Raw genomic sequence first — 18,359 nt, forward strand, 5'->3', positions numbered from 1 at the left:
TGAGTTTCAGCCACACACCAGAAATTAGCATATAATTTCCACTGACAATCTGCAGCACTGATAGAGTACTGCACAGTAAGAGTTGATCTTCTTTGGAAGCAATGTTAAATTGAGGTCCCATATGCTTGTTCAGATGAATGCTAAATATCCCATGAGGAAGTAGGAAGAAGGGTAGTGAAATTTTCCATGTCCTGGCCAACATTCTTCCCTCAAACAATCCCACCAAAAATATAAAAGCAAAATACTGTGGATGCTGGAAATCTGAAACAAAAACAAAAAATGCTGGAAAAACTCAGCAGGACTAACAGCATCTGAGGAGCAAAAAAAAACAGAATTAACGCTTCGAGTCTGTATGACTCTTCTTCAGAGCTAAAGAGAAGTAAATATTTGATGAAATTTATACTGTTTAAGAAGGGGTGGAGCAGGTGAAGCTGGATAGAAGGCCAGTGATAGGTGGAGGCAAAGGAGAGATTGCCAGAGATGTCATGGAAAAAAGGACAAAGGGGTGTTAATGGTAGTGGTACTGGCTAAAGGAGGTGCTGATGGTGATATTAAGGTCAGAATGCCACCATCAGCACCTCCTTTAGCCAGTACCACTACCCCTTTGTCCTTTTGTTCATGACATCACTGGCAATCTCTCCTTTGCCTCCAACTATCACTGGCCTTCAATCCAGCTTCACGTGCTCCACCCCCTCTTAAACAGTATAAATTTCATCATAGTTTTACTCCTTTTTAGCTTTGAAGAAGAGTCATGCGGACTCGAAACGTTAACTCTGATTTTTTTGCTCCACAGATGCTGTTAGACCTGCTGGGTTTTTCCAGCATTTTCTGTTCTTATCCCACCAAAAATATAATTAACTGGCCATCTATTTAATTCTTGTTTGTGAAGTATAGTAGATCCACAGTCGTCTTTGTTCTTTGCTCCTATAGCATTTATTGCAAAAGCAGCTCATGTGTGAAACATTTTGAGGCATTTCAACACGATAAGGTGCTACATAACTAACCTATCTATTGACTTGAAAGTTTTCCAAGGGACGTCAGGCCAAATGATTTGTTTTATAAATTAATATTCGTTTTGCAGTGTCATCATAAAGATGTAGGAATATATAAATAATATGGAGGTAATTATAAGGCTGTAATTAAAACAGGGGGTGGGATTTTCTGATCCCGCCCACCATGGGAATCGTCACAGGCAGGACAGAAAATTTGATGGACCAGCAAAAAGTCCGTTGACGTCGGGCTGGAAAAATCCCACCCAAAGCCTTTTCAGTGATGTTATAAATGCTAACAATGTAACAAGCAATTTTGGCATGTTTGGAGAACTCTTAGGTTGACCTCTCATGTTTTGTCTTGGCAGTTTTCTTTTCACCCCTCTTCTCCTTCTTTGATGGATTTTGATTCCATAGGTACCCTGGACAATAAGTGCTGTTGGGCTATACTAACACAGCATCAAAGTGGAGCCCCATGCTATTTTCACTATCCAGCATTTTCTGGAGGAATTGATGAACAGTGATCACAATTTTAAAGCTGTCCTTTTTCTCCCCTAATAAAGGGGCGCTAAAGCCATTTGCAGTGTTCTTTCCCTGCCTCAGCTGTGATAAGCTAACTTAACACAGATCCTGATCGACATGACTAGTCTACTCATTAAATAATCTTGCTGAACCACCAAGGGTGACGTATAACATTTAAGTGAAGTCAGGAAAGCACTGAATGCATTGTTAACTGGTTACACGCTCAGCAGGGGGCCCAGCAGCATGTGTGGCTAGCGCAATTCACAGCTAGCCTGCACTTCTTAAAGGTAGCCTGCCCGCCTCAAAGGGGAGGTACATTTGGGCTGTAGCAAATGGTGCAAGTGTCTCAGAGTGTTTCAAAGGAGGAATATGACTCTCAATGGACCAGCCAGAGGGAGATCTCCCTAGTTGTCTGACGTGGTGCTGGAGACCTTAGTCTAGGAAGTGGAAAGGAGGACAGAAGTTGTGTTTCCACTGCGGGCCAGGAGGCCTTCCAGGCACATGCTGTGAGGGGAATGGGAGCAGGTAACCACAATCATCAATTCATGGGAGCCTGGCCTCGAGGACCTGTCTGCTGTGCTGCAAAATAGTTCAATGATATCACACGGGTAATCAAGGTCAGTGAATGCATCTTCAAATGAAATCTGCTACCCACTACACCTCCAGCCTCAAACACTGATCAGTGCAACACACCATCTGCAATCTTGAGCAATCATCTCAGGATGAATTGTGACACCAAAGTTGCAAACAAATTGACTTAATCTCAGACTATTGCCAGGGAGAGGGATGGTGTCATCGCTAGGGAATGGAGTTTGGATCGGGGACCAAATACAATGGTTTCAGACTTCCCAATATCTAATTGGAGGAAATTTCAGCTCCTTCAGATGCTCAACCACACCCTCACACACTATTGCAATACTTCCATTCACATCTCACAGCTTCCATATACTTCCAGCTATGACAGACACATCATCCAAACACATTGTAACACAGTGACTGACACACTCGTCTCTCTCTTACAAGATCACACGTAGCAGAAGGCAGCAGCAAAGAACTGGCAGAGGATAGACACATCTGTATCTCTCAAGCTCCTTGGAGAAGGCAGTGCTGTGAATTATTGGGCTGGCAGTGACTAAGGCTGTCGCAACTGACATAGTCAAGAACATTCAGGATGAAGGTATGTTCCCACCTTATGCATGTTCCCAAATCTCACAGACAGCAGAGAGAGAGGAAGCTCTCACAGCAATCCAGCAATCTGTGCTCCACTAGGCAACTAGAATTGTTGAGGCACCCTGCCCCGGGAGAGTGGCAGTGGCTCTGTCATGCACAAATTTGTCCTTTTTCTAGATGACTGCATTTATGCTCTGACCACTACCACTCTGCCAGTACCTTTGCTGTTGCCTGAAAGCCAGTCAGATCAGACTGCTGCCACCCATGCTGAGGTGGTGCAGTCCAAAACCAGGCCCTCAAAGCCCAGAGCTGCTCGAGGTCGCCTCCAAAGGATTTTACAGTCTCACAAGCTGAACGTCAGCAGCCTTCCACCAGCCATGCAGCTGCTGGGGTAAACCTGCATTAGGAGCACTAGGAGAGGCAAAGATACCCACAAGACGGGCAAGAAGGAGACATGCAAATGTGAATAGATCAGATTTTTATGAATTGTTGGAAGTGTAGTTGGATAAAGTTATGAATTTTTTTGCGGTGGAGGGTGTTTCTTTTATTTCAGGATTTTTGCCAAGTTTGTCTATAGCAGAGGAATAGAAAGGCAAGAAATTGTGGAGCAGCAGTGATGTGGGTATGATTTTAGTGTAAGTGGAGTCTGATTAACTACTTAAGGGCAGCCCATCCAGAACAATGTGGCCCCTGATGTCTCTCTCTCTGAAGACCCTCTCTTCAACCTCCTTCTCCATTTCTTTCTACCGAGGTTATTGCGAAGGCCTGGTGGCAAGGGTTGTGCCCTCTTGTTAGGTGGTAGAGAATGAACCAGACAACCACTTATTTGAAGACATGCTCCAGCAATTATCAGGCTCCTGCTGAGCAGCACAATTCCGGCAGTGGCACCATTGTTTTGGAACACCAATTGTTCGCTCCATAACAATCCTGATATGTTCACTATCCACATGATCAGGTGGTGGAAGGGAGTCATGAGCAGGTAGCCCTTGTCACCCAACAACCTGCCTGTGGTGTATCATGATGACTTCAATATGGTGGGATTGGCTGACTGGTGCAGAATGAACCCCTTGCAGTTCTGGTGCATCTCCCTGTGAGATGTGGCGCCTGCTGAGTCATGTGCATGTAATCAATAGCTCTGCTCACTACTGGGAATCCTACTACTCTGATAAAGCTACATATCCTCTCTTACTGCTTCTCTCTGGTTAGAGGGACGGCAATGAAGTCCCCTCTCCTGGCCTACAGGACCTCTGCTACCTCCCTGATGCAGTGATGCACAGCAGCTGCAAGATTTTGGCAATGTCACTGTCTGCACCCTGGAAAGCTCTGCTGATGTAGAAATTGAGCACCACAGTGATCCTCACAGCCACCGGCAGTGCCATCCATGGCCTGCTCTGCAGCTTTATATTCTTTTGGAGGTGGTGGCACTATACAGGACCACCACACCTTGGTGAATCATAGCTGCTACAGACACTTCCACTGAGGTGGAAGTAGGAAAAGTGCTCTCTAAATACCCTTAGTGGTTGTGCCCTTCTATTAAAAACCCTCCTCCTTGCTCTGTGCACAGTTTCCCCTCTCTTGTCATGCTGCAGCCTCAGAAGGACTGCAACTATAGCCTCTTTGAGTGATAGCAGGCTTTTGCTGACAGGCCTTCAAGCTCCACTGACCTCCTTGAAAGAATCCTGGATCACTTCTTTCCGAATCCAAAAACTTTTCAGAACTCCTCCAACAACACAATGCACAGTTCTTCCACTAACTCTGCAGCAGCAAAAGAAAGTCAAAAGCGACTCACCTGAAAGTGCCTTTAATAATACTAGTGGGGCAGCCCCTCATGAAGCTGAAGTCAGGTTCAGCTGAGACTGTTTAATAAAGAGCATTAATGGGACCTTTGATGATCAAAATATCAGACAGAGATCAAGTCAGCTCACACATTGATTGATGTCAGAATCTTCCCACTCTGCATGTAAACAGTGCATGTCCGCACTAGTGCCCCCCTACAAGCATTGGCCTGCCATGCAGGCTACGCAAGAAGGGGCCAGAAACATGATCGCCATTTTTGGCACTCTGGGTTTTCATAGTGCCAACACCAGCGGCACTACGAAACCTAATTTTGCGGGCCAAGTATTAGAAGAATACATGATACTGATTAGAAGTAAACAGGCAACAATATATGACCTCAGATATCTAAAGTAATTAATTACTTTCAATGTATTGTTAATATTCGATTCCACGCTGTCTTCAACACTTCTACTTGTAATGCAACGTTGTCTAAAATGTTTCATACCTTGTGCTGTGATTTTGTAAATTATTGAACTCATTCAATTCCGTTATTTAAATTGTGCTACATGCAATTTAGGTTGTAAACATGGTAGTGTATAACCTTGCCAAAGGATTAACATTTTCATCCAATCATCCTCATGACTTTTTTGCACTTGTTCCTCCCCATAGTAAATGCATAATTTGTAATACATTTCTATTGTATTTGTTCCTTAATGTGTGACCCCATAAGGAGTGTTTCATCATTTATGCCTCCACTCATTCTGTAATTATTGTCATAACCTTATATTTCTTTCTAAATAAGTTAGTCAGTATAGCATTGATGCCTTCTGAAATGTTGCATATTTTGCACAACTTTCATTTATCTATTCTTTAGGGAAAGCAATTCTAATCTTTAATCTTGTTTGAGACTTGCAAATTAAGCATGTATTCTTTAGTCTGCTGTGAAATAACCTGTTTAATTGTTCCTTTGAACTTTTCTCTTTCATTCCTCCTCAGCTGCAAATTGACATATTTGCATATGCATATATGCCTAATGTTTCTGCATTTTATATGTGGTGGTATCAATACTCATCATTTGTCTGCCTATTACAACTTATTCCTCCCTAGCAGCTCAATATCTCGAACTCCTTATCTGCCTCAGTCATACAGACTTTAAAAACCTAAGTTGGGCATTAAATCAGTGCTATTTGAATTATCCTGAATTTTCTTACCCTGTTCTTTTTCATCTTGGCCATCCTCTTTGGCTTTGGCCCTTCATCAGGTCTCTCAAAACAAAAATGCACATACCATTTAACATTTTTCTTAATGGAAGATTAAACACGTGTCTTATACTCTGGAAAGAAAAAAAACATTTTCTATGTCTAAATCCCTTGAAATTATTGAATTTTGTGTTCAAGTCTCTTGGGGATTTTACAACCATCAGAAATTGGAGTTATTTTGATCAGTTGAGATTGGATCCAAACCCCAAGTCCCAACCATGTAAAGAACACGTTTAAATGCACAACGACACTTCAGAAGCAGATGTTTCTGTAAATTGAGATTACATTATGAAAACTGTAGGATGTGATTTATTTGTCGTGAGCAGCCTGATCTGAAAATTGAAGAGTGAAGAAGTACAACAGAGTTATGGTCAATGTTGTCAACAAGACAAATCACATCTTCAGAATATGATTGCTACTGGTTTTCAGCGTGCATTCTTTGCTTGGAATACATCTAAAAGTGAGTAAAAGAATGAGGTCAAACCACAAATATAAATGGGTTTAAAAATGACTTAATGTTCTAACTTCCTTCACAGATTAGTTCTCGTGCAGCTGAAGGCAATGTGATTGCAACTTTGTTGATTGTATAATTTTGGATTGAACATATGATATGGAGTGTTTATCATTTGAACATTTTAATCACATAAATTTAAGCTGTAGTAATGCTGCTGGTGTTTGCCTTGAGGACATTGCAAGGGGATAACACCAAGTTGTACTGCTATATTGCTCCCTGCATTGCTTTCTGCATTAGGTGTTTTGAATGCTGGTGAAATTTCTAACTTTAGTCAAAATTTGAAACTTGGTGGAGTACAGTTTAATGGCAGCCCTTCAGTGCCTCATCCATGTGTCAATTATTCACGTGTGAACTTAGGTAATATAGCTCAATGTCTCCTTGGCCATGGCAAGCATTTCACTTCAAACACATGCACACACTTTTATACAAGGATAATTATTTTGTAAAAATAAACTGTACATCACATAACCAAACCTTGTCATTCATTTGTATACAAATATGGTGGTCCTTTGAATTACATATTATGGCTAAACATTTGCTCTAAAGCACTCCCATTAAGACCATCTACTTCCTGTTGAAGTGGATAAAGGCAATATATGGTATCGTACTGACTCATACAGATGAGAGGGGTCCAGATTTAATTCCTGCTCTCAAATATGGTGGCAGTTAAATAAATGCATTTGGCCTCAATTTCCCTGGCTGTCTTTTGTTTTCTTCTCTTGCCTGGGGATTGGCTGGATTGTATTTATTCTGTTTTTTTGTGGACAGGAGGTACCTGGACAATTTTTTACATTGTTGGGTAGTTGCTGGCATTGTAGTTGTAGGGGTGTGGCTAGTTTGGGAGAGCAAGTTTTCAACACCACAGCTGGGATGTTGTTGAGGCCCACAGCCTTTACCAGTCCACATAGATCAAAAAACAGCAGAGCTCACTGGACAGATTAAAGGTTATGGGCCCCAACAGTGTCCCAGTTGTAGCGTTGGAAACTTGTTCTCCCAAACTAGCCACAAATGATTTGATGAAAAGCCCAGAGAGAGCCATAGGACTAAAATCATCTGTTCCGCCTAAGCATGCTTCACTCACCAAATGTCATGCCCCAGATACAGCAGAATTCTATCAGGCTCGCAGAGGCAACTTTTGAGTGGGAGGGCGGGAATTTCAGAAAGTTGTGCATCGGATTATCTACCCAATTCGTTCCTTCCTGCAAGCCATCTTGCCAGAGGTGGGATCAGACCAGCACCGGCTACCTATCTGTCAGCTGCAGGTAGCCAATTAGGCATAATTAAATCGCAATTATTAAGGTGAAACTGAAATGAAATCTCGTGAAAGGCTCATTATCCCAATGCTATGTCAGCACTTTGGTAGCTCATCTGGGGCAGATACACAACAGGAAGCCATTGTGCACTGAAATAGACATTCAGGCTAGACTATAATGAGGGAAGACAACACAGCTGTTCGATTGCATAGGTAGAGACCTTGCACTGAAGAGCAGTTGATCTGATAAGGCTGATGTTACAGATGTTGAGGAGTAATAATTTAAAGTCTTGTGTCAGCAGAATCTGCCAGGTCAACTGGCCTGAATTGAGCACCATATTGAACGGCACAAGTAGACATGGGGTCCATTTATTCCATGGTTGGCTGGACCACAGAAGAGGAAGATAATGGAGGCAGCACATTCAGCCACAGGCATAAAGGTGCAGCAAATGATTCGGCTGAGGAGCAGCGGGCAGCCCTCACTGGAAGGCTTTTTGGCCAAGGGCCAATTTTCATGATCTCTTGGAGCAGCAGTACCTTAGAAGGTTGTGCCTCTCATGGACAGTCGCAGACATAAACACACTTTTAGATGAGGATATCAGGCCCAAGACCTGGGTGGACATCCAGTGTCCATAACATTGAAGGTCACAGTCATTCTTGTCTCGACAACGGGACATTGTGACTGAGTGATACCTACCTACAACCTCATCAGCTAACCCTGTTTAAAGAGAACCTTTTATTAAAGACAAGAAAAGACAGACTAAAGATGGCTGCCATGAGCCACCTGATGTCTGGAATTTAAAGTTGACCTTTTCTGGAAAGTTACTATTTAGATTACACTGCAGATCTGCTGACATGTTGCTCATGGAATTCCTCACCCGGAAGTGTCAAGGTCCACATCAAAAAGAATTATTGAAAGGAAGATATTAAAATTGCAAAGTGATAGATGTTAATCAGCTGTAAACCTATCAAGATAATGGGGAACTGCTTGCCAATGGGGATATACAACCAACAGACACTCAAACCCCCTGCAGAAGATGAAATAACCCATCTCGTGTTGGTTTCTATCTTGAAATGTGTCAAATGTTTCTGAGATGACACATCAAAACATGATTACTTGTTCTATAACAATGAGTAAAGCAGATACGGTAATCAAAATCCTTTGGAATATACAGCGAGCAGGACTTTAAGAACTGGGTTTGCCAAGAAGAAGCAGAGGAATCTGGAGAAGCTGCTAATGGAGTAGTAAGGAATCCCTCTCTCTTCTTTTCTCCCTGGGATTAAGCGCAGCACCCAGTTCAAGAAATCAGAGTACCCAAGACCTCCCAATGAACTGGGATCATGCAAGAATTGCAACATCTTCTACATCTACCTGCTCCAAGGAACCGGATAGCTTCAGTTGGCCACAACATTTAATAATCCACGCCTCAAAGACAAGCAAAGCACTTCTAACTGTATATTCTTTTAATTTTTATTTGGACTCAAAATTTCTTACTTCTGATACGTGTGGATGCGTGTGTGTAATGTTGCGTCTTTAATTTTTTTTCCTCAAGTTTAGTCATGGTAGTCAAAGAAAGCGCTACAAGGTTTCACATAAGACTTTTGATATTAACTTTGAGTCCTGGGAGAAGCTCGCCCAGGATCACTTCACCTAGTGCAACCAAATAAAAAATGGTGTGGCCTCCTTCGAAAGCAAGCGAAAGTCAGGCCGGGAACCTGTCCAAAACTCAATTGTCTGCCGTGTCCTGTCCTATTTTCAGCAGAACATTCCGAGTGCAGATCAGCCTTAGCAGTGACCTACTTAGCTCAGTGGAACACGACCAAACACCCCAGATGATGAACATGATAACCTTCACCTCGAAGGATGAACAAGAGAGCGGTTATTGAACCGCTTCCCATTTCAAAAGCAAGAACGTTACACCACGGTCCTGGTGCTGGCTTCTTCTGTAAACTCCAACTACATCTTCTTCATGTCTTCAGCCAGCTCTTTCCTTCCATTATTGGGGAAAAAATATATCCATCCAGAACTCCACAGTACACAGCAGCACATCCAGGGAAGCATTGTTGACGCGAGGTGCTGCCTTTGACCTTTTACTTGCCAAGGATAGACTTGTTTCTCTCTCCTTCCCACCTCCAACTGCTTCAACTTACATGTTTGGCGTTTTCCTCTAAGTAGTGGAGTTGTAATTGCTGATGCTATTTCAACAGGATACTCACAGATTATATATTAATTCGGTGGTTGGGTTGAAAATCCACTGACAGTTGCATTGCACTGACCTCCAGGTTTCTTGTATTCTATTTGAACATCCGCCCTACCCAGCTCCCAGTATGTAATGAAATTAAAATCCACCAATTATTTACACAGATTAGTTTTGACTATTACCCCTTTTAAGGCAATCATACCACTTCTCAACCTTCTCCTGTCCATGAAAACATGCTCAACTTACATAATTGATCCTGTTATGTTCAGGTGAGGAGATGCCAAATGTTTGCCAATACTAGCCAGTTCCCTGAGTGTTTAACTGTTTCTGTGCTATGACCATAAAAGGCACAATCAGACAGGATTCTTGAGCTTTTAAGAAGAAAATGGGATAATTTTTTACTATACTTAACCCGGCCTAATTAAAATGATTATTATGACACAACTGATGGTAAATGCTGAGCTGATCAAATCCCAGGGGGAAATTTGAAACAACTGTCATAATGTATTTTGCAATTTGTATCTTTCGAGATATAGGTTTTGAATTCAGTTATAATAAAACCACCGAGTCTCAAGAGGTTTTTATAAAACTAAATTAAACATTTATTAATTAAAAGATTGTAAGCACATTCATATGTCTACAAATTACTACTATAATAACTTCTAAAAATCCCCTAATTAATCTGACTCTCAGTTACACCTCCGCTAAGGCAACAGTAAAATACATAGGGCTGAATTTTGCCGTCGGTGAGCAGGGGGCGGGGCCCGCTTGCCAACACGCAAAATGACGCGGGATGACGTCGGGGGAAACCCCCGACGTCATCCCGCCCCATTTAAATTTTCAGGAAGATGGGGGCGCAGCAAAATCAGCTGCGGGCCCGCCAACCTGTCAATGGCCAATTGAGGCCATTGACAGGATCATTAAAACAATTAAAGGGCCTGCCCATTCAACCTTAAGGTTGGAGGGCAGGCCAGGAGCCCGACGGGGAATAGAAAAAACATGAAACCTCATCCACCGGCGGGATGAGGTTTCATGTAGGGATTTTAAAAGTTGAATAAAGTTTTAATGAAATTTATTAACATATCGCATCTCGTGTGACATTGTCACATGAGGGGGACATGTTAAGGATTTTTTTTTCTATTTTTCATGTTTATACAACTGTCAGCGATCTCCCTGAGGCAGCATTTAGCCTCAGGGAGATGTGCGCTCTTTCATGTGCATGTGCGAAAGAGCGCACTCTTGCTTTTGGGGAATCCCCTGCCGCCCGCACAGGAAGCGCATAGCGCTTTCCGCCAGACGTCACGCTAGGTGGGCCTTAATCGGCCCGCCCACTTAAAATGGCGGTGGCGATCGGCTCTCTGTCCGCCAGAGATTGGGTCAGGCCCGCCCACCCGGTAGGCAGAAAATTCTGCCCATAGATTTAAACAGACGCCTGGCAAAGTACACCCTGAACAGCTGAATTTAAAATGAGTTTCTTTCAGCTCTGGGCCCTTGCATATAGCAGATTGAGGCTTACAGGCTAGAGAGATTAGATCTTAGAATCCCCCTCCTTTTACCAACAACCTTCTCTTCCTTTATACATATTATCCTCTTTGAATGCAAATTCTCATTGTATCACTAGGCTTTTTGAACTTTACCTCTTCTAACAATGAAACTCTTTCATAACACCAATTTTATTAATAAGCTTTGGAAAAAATAAATACATTGTTTGGGTGAAATATTACATCTGGCCACAAGAAGCCATTCTTTTGAATGGTTTATTTAAAAATGCAAATTGCCCCCTATACACTTCACCTTCTAACTTTTCTATGTTTACCTAATTAACATTTAAAACTTACTTCTCTTCTATACATCAAAGCCTCTAGAACAGCTGGCTTTAATCCAATTAAGACACACACACATATATATATATATATATTATATATATACAGACACCACTAGAACTCTGTTTTAAAATAATTTCCAATAACATTATAGACATTATTACATTTTCTTAACATGATAAAAAAGCTCCAACTTTTGCACACACAAATAGGTTAAAGAGTGGGGAGGATGATTAATTAATTTAAAGTCCAGTAAAGTTAAAGTGGTATATGGCTCTTGAAGGTTGGTGACTTGACTGACTTCAGGCTGAATTTGGTTGTCCTGCTACTTTCACTCGATGGTCCTGCTGTTTTTGGCATCAAGGCAGTGTAAAGTTGTAGTTGGATGATTTATCTATTCTAGAAACAACAGCACTGGCTTGAGTTCCTTATAGAATCTCTGTCTACGGTACCTGAATTGTCAAAATCAGCAGATAGTGTTCAAAACGTGCAAGTTGGGGAGAGAGAGAGAAATGGACTTAGAGTCTTGGTCCTTCAGTGTCTAAGTTGCTTGTCCTATTCTGCAAAAAGTTGCTTAAATACACAAAAGCTTGGCTTTTCACATGACCCTCTCTCTCCAGCTGCCCAGTGAACCAAAAGTGGTCATAGCTAGTATATTCCAGTTGTAACTTGATTATATCATGGCTGAGAATTCCTCTTTCAGTCATAGTCCTATTTTGTAAGTCTAACTGTCTCCACCCAGATGATTGCCTGGATGCTTTGCTATTGGAATAAGAGATGGTACCCATTCATGCTCCTCTAAGGCCACTGTCCCTGATGTGGCTCTGCAGACAGGTTGTCTCCATTTCAATGGTTTTCGAATGTAAAAGGTACAGTGATGCAAATGTGTAGCCATCCTTGACTATGGTCTGAAGTCACTGGAATGTAGTTTTAGTCTTTTTAAAAAAAATCAATTGGGGTTTCCAGCCAGGAAATTCAAAAAATCTTTTTTTTTGAGTTAAAGCATGGTTTCACAACACTCCTCACAATCCAATCTTCCACCCTCTCATTCATTCTGATTGCTCTTTTCTCTATCTTTTCAATCACAGTAATATTCTTTTAGTACTGTAGCAGCTAGAACTGAATGCAATGTTCCAAGTGCAGGCACACCAATTATTTATAAAATGGCAGGATTTCCAAATTACTTTGGCTTGATATTGACCTTTCAAATGCATCCCAAACATATGATTTGTTGGGCACACTGCCAAAGAATGCTGGTGTGAGAATTTCAATTTATTGTCCATCAGGACTCCAGATCTCTCTTATTTCTCTTGCACATCATTATTTTATTTCTATTCAAATATCTTTAACCCTTTCTTGGATTTTTTTTGTCCCCATGTGAAGCCACTGTGCATTTCTCTACATTTAAGTTCACCTGCCACCTGTATGCCCAATTTTTAAGTATATTTATACCTTTGGGCAGCTTATCCTGTTCAGACTCGGAGATTGACAGCATTCATTCTGTTGTATTCTTTCTGACCAGAATTTAAATATAAAAAGTGACTATTCAGTCAGATTAGCCTTCTCAACCCCCTTCACATCCTTTATTAATGAAATATGTTCCAAAATTAAATGGTTAAAAAACTGAACTCAGGATGTGTTGAACATTTGCTGATTTGTAGAATATATGAAATGTAGCAACAGATTGGAGGACACATAATGCAATGTAGAAGCTTCACACACACACACACACACAAACAGGAATATTGCAATAACAGCCCGGGAAAAAAAAGTGAGGTTCACTCTTACATTAAGGGAATTGTTGCTGGCCCACAGCCCGCCAAATTGGTCGAACACGCGCACGGCTTCAGCACCGAGGCACCTGGGGGTGAGAAAAGCTTCCACCAAATCCAAACGGCAATGGGTAAAGTCCACTTTGTTTCAATTTATTGCTTTATCGTTTTCCTTTGAAGGGGAGGCACCCCGGGTATGAACAGGCCTCTTAATTCTCACAGACTTAGGCTTCTTTTGTCGAAAAAAAAACCCCCCCAAACCAAACACCCCTGAGGTATTTTCTAATATTTATGGTCAGCAAATCGCACCTGTTTACCTCAGGGGCGGAAGCTAAGTTTTCCGCGCGTGCTTGCCTTTGAATATTTGTTCCAAGTGCAGAAATTTGGGGTCGCTGGCATGTGAAAAAGTTGACGACCCTTGTTAGTATTTTTTGAAGGATGGAAATGTTTCCAAGTTCATAACGTGTGATCTCTCTTGGTCGTCTTCACCTTGAGTCCGACGCAACATATCTGGGTTACAGGAGCTGCTCTGCTTAAGTGTTGACACAGGAAGTTGTCGCAACCTGCGAAGTCTGAGCGAGTCTCCAGGTGGAGGTGTCCCGTTCGGAAGCTCAGCACTGGACTGGCCTCAACTCCCGGTGAGAGCCGGGGTGGAGTAATATAGCCGGTGACTCGTGAAGCTGGAGCTGCGCGGCAACAACCACAGCCCACTCTGAACTTGGGTGAAAAACACCGACGCCAATTATCTGTATGCAATATATAAAATTTTACTCTTTCACAACATAATTGGTGAGGTAAATTATAGTGAAACTGGGCACTTTCCAGGTTTCCACCAATACTGACTCAATTGGCTATTTTCTTGGTGCTGCATCTTCACCAACATGGGGTAATTCGGAGCTCCCATGTCGACAGACCGATTGCATTTATTCATCTGTGTGGCCACATAGCCGTAGGCTTTGATACTGCTGCAGACTGGGAGTTGCTGCAGTCTATAAATTCATTTCATTTGAAATTCCACGAAGTGCCTATAGACGCCCAAACCTCTTCATCATTACACATTGAAAACTGCTGTGCAGTGGAGTGCTTTAAACTAGACGGGTGAACATATGCAAACGTTTATGAAAATAAAAAAAAAGTCGTGTTCTTTTTCGGATTGTTCATTTTTAGTCATCCATGGATATATTAGAGCTGGTAATCCAAAAAGCTATTTCCCCCTGCAATATATATTAAATGGTGTGTTGCAGAGAGACGCCTGTAGGTGGCAAGTATGTTACAGGATTTAGCCCATACTGTTTGGGTGGTCTCGGATGTTCTTTCTCTCTTCCGTCCCCCACATCCCCCAACACAAGCGTTTTATTGTTGATATTTTAAATATAGTGTCAAATACAATATCAGAAGCCTGCGTTTTGAAGTATACAGACGTTTGAAAAAGGTTGTTAAATCACGTATTTGCACTTTCAAGATGAAATGACAGGAGGAGGGAGTTTTCCTCTGCTTGGCTCTCGAGTACCACCGAGCCCTCATTCCCGATTTCCATAACAAAATGTTTGCACTGCCGCTGCAAAAGCACCGTAAATCAAACTGCAACATAACGCAATCTTTGCAAGCACACACTCACACGAGAACTTGTATTTATATAGCACCTGCAACTTAGTCAAACGTCTCCAAAGTATGCTACATAGGACTGCTATCAAAACAAAAACTGACATGGAGCCACAGAGAGAGATATTAGTAGGGTAGATGCCAATTAGGCAGGTTTTAAGGAGCATCTTAAAGGAGGAAAGAAAGGGAGAGAGGAAGGGAATTCCAAACAATAGGGCCTTTCCAGGTGGGGCACCCACTGGTGCAGCCATTAAAATTAAGAATGTTCAAGAGGTCAGAATTGAAGGAAGGCAGATATCTCAGAGGGCTGTAGGGCTGGAAGAGATCACAAAGAGAAAGAGAGGCAAGGCCATGGAGGGATTTGAAAACAAGGGTGAGAAATATAAAATCAAGGTTTCTTAACTGGATGGTCAGTGCAGATCAACAAGCACAGGGGTGGACAGGACTTGGTGCAAGTTGAGACATGGGAGGCAGAGTTTTGGATGACCTCAGATTTACAAAGATTTACAATATGGGAGACCGGCCAGGAGTGTGATGAAATAATCAAGTCCCAGAAGTTACACAAGCATGGATGAGGGTCTCAGCAGCAGCTGAACTGAAGCAGGGGCAGAGTTTGGTGATGTTGCAGAGGTGGAAATGGACGACCATTGTAATGGCACATCTATGTGGTCAGAAGCTCATGTCAAGGTCATAAAATGGCATCAAGGTTGTAAAATAATCTGACTTAGCCTCAGACAGCTACCAGGGTGAGGGCTGGAGTCGTGACTCGGAATTGAACTTTGTGGCTTTCCAATGTCTAATTGGAGGAAATTTCTGCTCATCCAGTATTGGATGTTGAACAAGCAGCCTGACAATTTAGAGGCAGTGGAGGAGGCAAGAGAGGTGGTGTGGAGATAGAGCTGGGTGTCATCAGTGGAAATTGATGCTGTGCTTTCAAATGTGTCATGGAGGAGCAACATATAGATAAGAAATGGGGAGCGCGGGGCAGAAATAGATCATTGGTAGACACCAATGAGGTAATGTTATTTAAAGTGGGAAGAGAAGCCATTGCAGGGGATTCTCTGGCTAAGACTGGCTGATAAGAATGGAACCAGGTGAGTGCAGTCCCCACCCAGCTGTGCAACAATGGAGAGGTATTGGAAGAAGAGGGTGTGGTCAACCATGTTGAAGTTATTGCAGACAGGTTGAAAAGGATGAAGAGGTATGGTTTACCTTTATCACTGTCATGTATAGGACGTCATTTGTGGCTTTGATAAGAACCACTTCAGTATTCTTGCAGAGGCGAAAACCCGATTGGGGGGATTCAAAAATGGAGTTCCATGAAAGGTGGGCATGGATTTGAGAAACGCCAGCATGTTCAAGGACTTTGGAGAGGAAAGGGAGGTTGGAGATGGGGCACAGATATCAAAGGAGCTCATCTGCAGTTTTGTAAATTACATAGGTAATAAGGCACTTACATCATGCAGAACACTGCACTACCTGCTTTCAATATTCTTTGAAAGAGGGATGATGACTGAAAAACATTTTTAAAAAACTTGAATAAGAGGGATACATGATGGAAATACGTTGTGACAATCAGAAAGTAGGTCACTCCTGAGGAGGTTAAGGAATAGGAAAAAGTGAATAGGAAAAATATGTGATCAAACAGAAATGAAGGAATCTAGAAAAGTAACAGATGAAAAATAATGGAGTATTGATATATATTTATCAGAAAAAAAGTAATGTGATTGAAATTGAGAAGACAGTTAAACTTGTGAGCGTGTGTGCGGTTTGGGGAGGGTGGTGGGGTGGAATCAGACAGAAATTCCTCTCAAATCAGAAGAAAGCAGTTCTTTCTAGTAGCATTTTGTTTTCCATTGGCTGCTGGCCATCACACCACACTACAGACAACAGGGCGATTGAAAAGCTCCACAAGTTCAGAGAGTGATTCTTGGGAGTCTCAATACAGTACTCATAAATTCTCAGTACCGCTCATTCAGGGTGGATTGTTGTGGTCTACCTAGATCCACAGCACAAGTTTTGACACAAACTATCCCACAAGATTCAATTTAATAACACTCCCTTCTTCTACCTATTTGGGGGAAAGAAAGACAGGACCTCAGATTAAAGGAACACAACTCCCACCTGTCCTGTCGGAATCCTGCAAAGATACCCACAGGTAGCTTTGCAATTTTCACTGCAATCTTGGCATCTTCAAAATTTCTTGATTTCAAGTGGAATGGTTCATTGTGACCTGCTGGAAGGATTTGAGGCATATTAATGATATGATTTTAGTCTCCATGCCATCCATAATTAATGATATTACCATGCTTAAACCTTTATTGTTTTATAAGCAATAACCATTCTCTATTACTTTCCAGGAAAATTGTGGATTTTGTAAAAAAAGCTACAAGACTAGTATAGACAATTATACTTGCATTTGTACTTATCCTGAAACGTTCTTTCAATATTTAAAGAAAACCAAAATATTGACAATAAAAGCAAACATTGCTGGAAATACCCAGCAGTCTGACAGCATCTATGGAGAGAGAAATAGACTTAACATTTCAGGTTGGTGACCCTTCGCCAGAACATTGCTGGAATTTTCTGTTTTTATTTCAGATTTCCAACATCTACAGTACTTTTCCCTTGTAAAATACTTGACGGTTAGGATTCAGCATCCTTAGATGAATTAGATAAAGTAGGTTGGGAGGATGCATGTGTGCAGTATAAACACCAGTATACACCAATTGGCATGAACAGCCTTATTCTGTACTGCAAATTCTTTGTAATTCTACTCAACTCTCAATTCAACATATTCCATGATTGTCCTTTTTGATAATAAGTGACAGAAATGGTAGTGAGTCTGCAACAGTGTTGATAAAAAGTACATTCATGTAAATAGTTCTAAAACGTTTAGGGAATGGGGTACACAGATTGCACTTCCCCAGTCCTACCTTAAGTAATGCTTTTGGGAAAGTATTTGGGGAAAATTATTTTCAAAGAACATATTGTCTACTTCAATAACAATCACTGTTACTGTCGAGGGTCACCCATGGTTATCATTCACTTAGAGCAGGTACCAAAATTGAACTGTTGCCTGTGGAACTGCACCCCAGTAAAAGGTCAGTGCTGATAGGAGAGTAGGGGAACAAAATTAATGTGAGGAATAAACTTAACATGCTATTTTATGGATTATTGGTGATAGATATAATGCAAATAAATCTGACTTACTTCACACGAGGCTCTTTAAATAAAAATTATGAACATTTTCATGAACTTAAGAGGGTTTTTTTATGTTTTAATTTCTTACCAAATAGGCTATGCCAATGAAGTGAAAATATTGTTATCTTCCAACAGCCTTTAGGCATGTCATTTAATATTATGCATATGTAAAGTTCAATTTATGCAATGGATGCATTAAACCAATAATTAACAACTTAAGGCTGTGCCAGTTGAGATGTAGGACGCATACGTGATTTAAACATAAAAGGTGATTA

The sequence above is a fragment of the Cetorhinus maximus genome, chromosome 21 (assembly GCF_964194155.1).
Source record: "Cetorhinus maximus chromosome 21, sCetMax3.hap1.1, whole genome shotgun sequence".
In the NCBI taxonomy this organism is placed as follows: domain Eukaryota; kingdom Metazoa; phylum Chordata; class Chondrichthyes; order Lamniformes; family Cetorhinidae; genus Cetorhinus; species Cetorhinus maximus.